The sequence below is a fragment of the Setaria viridis genome, chromosome 9 (genome assembly GCF_005286985.2).
Source record: "Setaria viridis chromosome 9, Setaria_viridis_v4.0, whole genome shotgun sequence".
Lineage (NCBI taxonomy): Eukaryota > Viridiplantae > Streptophyta > Magnoliopsida > Poales > Poaceae > Setaria > Setaria viridis.
In genome coordinates, this window is record NC_048271.2 from 29,372,294 (window position 1) to 29,379,956 (window position 7,663).

Sequence of the window (7,663 nt, forward strand, 5' to 3'; positions counted from 1 at the left end):
TGACGCCATCAAATCGCACCGGACTCGTCCCCTGGTTTTGAGGCCAAACCGGTCAAACCCTCTTGCACATCCCGCAGGCGTGACTCATCCCTAGTTTTGAGGTCAAACCGGTCAAACCCTCTTGCACGTCGCGCATGACATGACTCACCGATGTTGACGTGTGTCCAGTCTCCACCAAGCCTTCGACGTCTCCAAATCTTTTCCCGGCTCCCGGGCTGCCTACTCGACTCGCCTCCGTCCCACTTGACTCAACCGACATAGTCTCCATCCCGTCCGTGTACTCTTACTCTTCCGTGCACCATGTGGATCGCCCATGACTCCGCCCGGACTCCTTGGGTCCCTCGGTCCAAGCCTACTCATGTCCACCCTTCACAGCCCTAGTATATCAGCATGAACCTTTTGCTTGACCTTCATCTCATGCCGTCAATCGCCATGTCGCATCCTACACCTGCACATCATAAGCCAAGAGACACAACACACAACATATGGTTTACACAAACAACACAACACAACGCACGCAACACATCCAGTTAGATGTTAGCATAATCATGCACATATGAAATATGAAATCAACTGGTAAAGCCTCAAATCATCTAGTCAATCACTCATCACAAATAGACCAAGATACATCTCAACTTGGTCTCTCAATCTCCCTCTTGATAAGTGCATTGACAAAAGGTGATTTGAAAGCAAAAGAGAATGCATTCAAGTGCCCAAAAGCCAAGTAAAAGCAAATACAAGGCCACTTGAAATGAGAAGCGATTATGCAAGCTCCAAACAAAAAACTCTCGGTTCCCAGAGAAAAGGGCAAAGACTTAACACAATCGAAGAGTCAAGCAAAAGACACAAGAGCTCCATGCATCCCAAAAACCTTCAAACACATTTCAACATTTGTCAAACGCTCATCACTATCAAATCAAGGTTCATATTAACTTGATTTCTCAATCTCCCTCTTGATGAGTGTGTTCACAACATTCAAGCACAAAAAAATAGTTTGAGAGGCAATAGCTAAAAATCTCATCCAAGTGATCAAAAGTCAAGTAAAAACCAAGATCAAAGTCACTTGAGATGAGAAGAACCACAAAAGCCAAAATGTGAAACCAATTAGGCAAACCTCCCATTCAAGTGATCGAAAGCCATGTAAAGCTATGATTAAAGTCACTCGGCATGAGAAGCATCACAAAGACCAAATCAACTTGGAAAAGTCTCAGTCCCCAAAGACATGGGCAATGGCTCGACACAACCGAGACAAAGAACACATGATCCGTCAAGAAGAGGCAGAAAGAGCTCAACACCAATCATGTCAAGATCGAAAACACATGATCCATCAAGAAGAGGCAGATTTGGCTCAACACCAATCATGTGACAATCGAAAACTCAAACCAAATGCCACCTCCTCAAGAAGAGGTAAAAAGCTCAACACGACCGACAAAAAGAGCAAAAGAGAGCACAAAACTAGCACAAAGCATAGAAGCTCCCCCTGAACACATGCACTCCCCCTGAAAACATGCCATAATGAAATACATGCACAAAAGCAAAAGAATACATGCTCCCCCTCAAATGCAAAACTCAAAAATTCACATGGGAGCACAAAATACATGCCATGAGGTGTACAACCTACCAAACTTCTCAAATATATCACAAAGCACTTACAATGGCTAATAGTGAGATAATGCACAAGCAGGTAGATCATAAAGAGCAATTGCATCGCTATTAGAAGGATATTATGATATAAGAAAAAAACGAAGCAACTTGTCAAGTTTTGCAGTTTATAAAAGTATCACTGCATGAGCAAGCACCTAGACATGAATCACTCAAGCAAGAAGTAAACTAGGACATCAAAGCTCATACAAGGAAGATACATTCTCAACAAGAGATCATTGCAAACACCCACATATGTATCACAAGTCATGTTAAGGCTTGTTGAAACCATGTGCCTACTTCTTTTAGTAGACATCTTGTAACAACGAAGCAAGCAAGGATATCAACATTAAGTACAAAAACTTGGTGAAATACCTAATTTTTCTTATCATCATTTTTTATTATTCACATTAAACAAGTTACATGAAGTGCCTTTGCGGCACAAAGAAGCCATGCTTCCCCAAGGAATGCATCATGGGCTAAACATTTGCAATGATACCTAGATCTTTGATCCAAATGAAAAGAACATGAATTCCAAGTATAAGCTAAACATGGAGCTAGCATTAAAGCAAGAGCAATGCATAAATAGGTACCTAGTCATGGGTGATAAGCATTTCAGAATTCATTATTCAAGATTAACATTTGATTCAGAAAAGCATTTAGCTCAACATGGTTATATGACAATATCATCAAGAGCATATGCTGCATATTGCTAATAACACCAACCAATGCACTAGCTCACAAATAGCATAAGGAAATGCTAAGGATATATAGCAGAAGCTCATCTAGTGCAAAGTGTACAAGGTGCAATATGATACAAATGCAATGTAATGCTAAAAGAGACGGGGTTCGACTCAAATCAAGAAAGCTCATGAGGGGTCAAACCAATCTAGGAAAAGCTCCACGGCAAAAAAAGAACCACGAAGGATCCCAATTGAGTACCATAGAAAAGATACCAATTGAAGTATCAAAAATTGATATCACTTGAAGAAAATAAAATCCAATTGACAGATCAAATGTGATACTAATTAAAAGATCAAAAGCGGATATCAAAAATCAAAGCAAGTTCTTTGTCCAAACTCTTCCTCCAATGAAGCCGAACTCCCCCTCAACCAAAGCCACCTAGCAAAGAAAAGCTAGAAAAAGAAGGGGCAAAAGAAAAGCTCTAACTCAAAACCAAAAGAAGAGAAAATGCAATCCAAAGACAAGGCAAGCCCAAAAGCAAGATAGAGCTCAATTCATGTCACACAATGCAATGATGATACCAATGAGAGGAATTAAAGCATTGCAACATGATTCTATATTTATGAATAAAAGTTTGGGCAAGCAAACATGTCAACAAGATGCAAAGGATTATGCAAAGATACTAAGCTAAAATGATATCAAATGAGCAACATACCATACCCAATTCGAAGACTAAGCTAAAACATGGCATGATGTTCATGTGGATCATCCACCAAGATATATTACAAAGCTAGCATGACAAGATATACATGAAGATCACACATGCTAACATGAAAAGGTGGCTAGCCTACCATGGTATATTCACATCATGATACAAGTATAAAATATGCAAAAGAGTCCACAAGTGAGTAGTATATACGAAAGGAAAAACTCACTATACAAATGTACATCCAAACGGTGTGGAGAACTATCAAGCCTTGATCACCTCAAGCAAAAGATCAAGTCACTTTGAGCTCATGTTCTCCACCAGCATCCCCATACCTACACATGAGGGGACAAAGAAGACCGAGTCTTGGATCCCAAAGGGTTAGCAAGCATATACTTGGGAATCCAAAACTTAGTCACACGGGTAAAAGATGTGCTCAACTTATCATGTGGGTTAGCATGATGCAAATGCCGGTTCAAATGAGATGATTTTGAAACACCCTTGGAACCATGCCTCAAAGGAGCAACTCGAGAAGAAGAACGAGTGCTACCACTAGCAAAAAGGCAATGATCCTCTGAGGTCTGAAGAGAAGAACCAATACAAGCACTATGAGAACCATGTCGTGGACCAACATAAGAAGAACTAAAAGCATGTCCACGTGCATGATCTAACTCACTAGAAAAGGAGTCATAAAACCCATCAATCAAATGTGGCTTCTTACTAGGCACAAAAGTGCTCATGCCATGAGACGGGCTATGAACAACCAAAGGCCTAGAAGCACGAGTTTGCTGCATTTATCCTGCACGACGATAACAAATGCAATGCGATGCTAAAGAGATGGGATTCGACTCAAATCAAGAAAGCTCATGAGGGGTCAAACCAATCTAGGAAAAGCTCGGTGGCAAAAGAAGAATTGCCAAGGATCCCAATTGAGTACCATAGAAAAGATACCAATTGAAGGATCAAAAATTGATATCACTTGAAAAAAATAAAATCCAATTGAAAGATGAAATATGATACCAATTAAAAGATCAAAAGCGGATATCAAAAACCAAAGCAAGTCCTTAGTCCAAACTCCCCCTTGAATGAAGCCGAACTCCCCCTCAATCAAAGATGCATTAGCAAAATAAAAGCTATAAAAAGAAGGGGGCAAAAGAAAAGCTCCAACTCCCAAAGGATGAGAAAATCCAAAGAAAAATAAAATGCAACACAAAGACAAGGCAAGCCCAAAAATAAGATAAAGCTCAATTCATGCTACACAATGCAATGATGGTACTAATGAGAGGAATTTAAGCATTGCAACATGATTTCACATTTATGAATAAAAGATTGAGCAAGCAAACATGTCAACAAGGTGCAAATGATCATACAAAGATACTAAGCTAAAATGATACCAAATGAACAACATGTCATACCCAATACGAAAACTAAGCTAAAGCATGGCACGATGTTCATGTGGATCATCCACCAAGATATATTCACATTTACAAAGCTAGCATGACAAGATAAACATAAAGATCACACATGCTAACATGAAAAGGTAGCTAGCCTACCATGGTATATTCACAGCATGATACAAGGATGAAACATGCAAATAGTATACAAGTGAGCACAAGAGTTTGGAAGGTAAAACTCACTATACAAGTGTACAAAGGCCTCTCGAGGGACATCCAAATGGTGTGGAGAACCATCAAGTCTTGATCACCTCAAGCGAAAGATCAAGTCACTTTGAGCTCATGTTCTCCACCCGCATCCCTGTACCTACACATAAGGGGACAAAGAAGACCGAGTCTTGGATCCTAAAGGGTTAGCAAGCATATACTTGGGAATCCAAAACTTAGTCACTCAGGTAAAAGTTGCACTCAACTTATCATGTGGGTTAGCATGATGCAAATTCCGGTTCAAATGAGATGATTTTGAAATTCCCTTGGAACCATACCGCAAAGGATAAACTCGAGAAGAAAAAACGAGTGCTACCACTAGCAAAAAGACAATGATCCCATGAGGTCTTAAGAGAAGAACCAACCAAGCACTATGAGAACCATGTTGTGGACCAACAGAAGAATAACTAGAAGCATGTCCACGAGCATGACCTAACTCACTAGAAAAGGAGTCATAAAACCCATCAATGAAATGTGGCTTCTTACTAGGCTCAAAAGTGCTCATGCCATGAGACAGGCTATGAACAACCAAAGGCCTAGAAGCATGAGTTCGCCGTATTTGTTTTGCAGGACGACAACAAAAGCTCTCTTGATGCCCATCATGTAGGCACATTCCGAGAGGATGAATCATCATTCTCATTCAAGTGAGAAGTCCCTTTGGACTTAGAGTAAGAAGCATCAACAACACCATTTGACTTGGTGCCCATATTAAGTTCACACGTGCCATGGGAAAGGCCACGTGGCTTCCTCAAAGCTTTGGCATGCACACGTCGCTCGTGCTTGACATGACGAAAGCAAAACTCAACAGTATGCCCATCTTTCTTGCAAAAGGTGCAATGAAACCTTGGTTTGGGAGTATGAGTTCCAAAAATGTGAGAAGAACCCTTGCCACTTGAATTGTCTTGAGCAATATTAGAAGAAGCAACAAACTTAAAAGTAGCTATAGAAGAGCTATCCAAAGCACTAGCAAAAGTACTAGCATCCAAAGACTCATGCTCAATAGAAGAAGGCAACTCCAGTTGGGAAGAATCAATTTTGGAAACACCAACATCGGAGTGACAAGAATTACGAGAATCAAAAGACTTAGCTCTAAGAATCTTGCATCTTGTGGCCAAAACCTCATTTTCATGTTTGAGGCGATCACAAGTACCACATGGAGCATTTCTCAAATTATCCATCTCCTTTTCAATGCACTTAGCATATATGGTACGCAAGAGTTCATTGTCTTTCTCAAGGTTGGCACTCATCTCATTGTGCTCAACCAACTGGGTGCTCATATCATCGCGCATTTACTTCAAAGCCAAAACTTCACTTTCCAATTCAATGCATGATGTACAAATAAGACCGCATGAAGAAACATCATCATTCACATCAAGCAAAGCATCATGATTATCACAAGAAGTAAGGCAAGCATCATCATCAACAACCAAAGAGCACATGCTACAAGGCATAGACTTCATTTCACAAATTTCAGCCCTAGCATGCTCAAGTTGATCTACACATATGATGTGAGTTAATTTTAGTTCGTTAATTTCAGCAAGCAAACACTCACATGAAACACATGGTAAAGAAGCATTTGATTTCAACAAAGAAAATTCATCTCTAGCCTTATCAAGATCATTATTTAAATCTACACAAGAATGGCATGGCATGGAGGTATTAAATTTCAACAAGTCATTTTTAGATTTTAGGCAATCAAAAGAAGAGTTCAATTCATCATTCTTTCTAAGCAAGGCATCACAACAATTGCAAGGATTAAAAGCATGTGACTTCCAATGAGCAATTCCATATTTTAACCTAGCAAGAGAACATTTCATCTTCTCATTCTTCCTACACAAAGCATCACACAGCTCTATGTTTCTCCAATTTTCATCTTCATCATCATCAACACGATTGCATAGAACCATGATGCATTTGGCAAGCGTATCTTGGCTAATGTCTCTTAGCCCACGGTAGAACTCGCCCTTCGTGAGATCACCATCCTGGTAGTTCTCGAGGAGATCCATCACCACCTCCACTTCTGGTTCCAACTCAATCTCCGAACTCCTCCTACCTGAGGATAATGAAACATAAGAAGAAGTGCTTGGTGCCATAGCTCAAAGCACCGGTTAGGATTAGCCAAAAGTAAGCTCGAATCTCGAAAATCAAATCTGCAAGAAAAAGTACATTTTACCTTGTCACCCCGTGGATCACAAAGCCGATTAAGGTGGTGCGATCCTTAACCAAACTCTGATGTCAATTGAAGAACCGGAAAGGCGACCAGAGGGGGGTAAATGGGAGTCGATTCAAATTTTCTCAAACAATCTCGGTTAAAGTCCCCCAATCCTCTCTTCTAGGAAAATCAAGTCCACTTAGCTATGCACGAGCTAATGAATCTAGGAATGATGCTAGGAACCCAAGTTGAGAATAGCGGAAGCAAGAAAGAGTCCAAATGAGTATCGGAAGAAGGATTTTAAAAAATAACACCTTATGCAGAAAAATCCGGACAAACCTTCGGAAAATTCTGGATTTTTGGAGATTTCCGAAGAAACCTTTGGAAACTTCTGGAGGTCCGGAAATTTCCGGAATTACTTCCGAAATATTCCGGAATTACTTCCGAAATATTCCGGAATCCCAGATTTTAGCCTTCGTCAGAAGAGAAGAAAAATCCGAAACTCGACCAAACGACCTCCCAAAATTACAAAATTTGAACCATAGCCTCATGACAACATTCTAAAGGTGTTCTCAAAGTTTCAAGTCGAAAAGCTCACGAATTGGTCACAAGATTCCATAAATTTCGAGAAGGGCACAAGAAGCGGATTTTTGGTAAATCTCAAAATCCAAAGTGCTCGTGCATGGATTTGCTAGGGGATCATCCTAGATGTTCTTGCACATATCCTAGCACTGATTTGCCCCAACAAAAATACCCCAAATCGCTGCAAATCCTGAGATCCAAAAATTCACCCAAAAATACTCTGAAAATAGGGAAAAA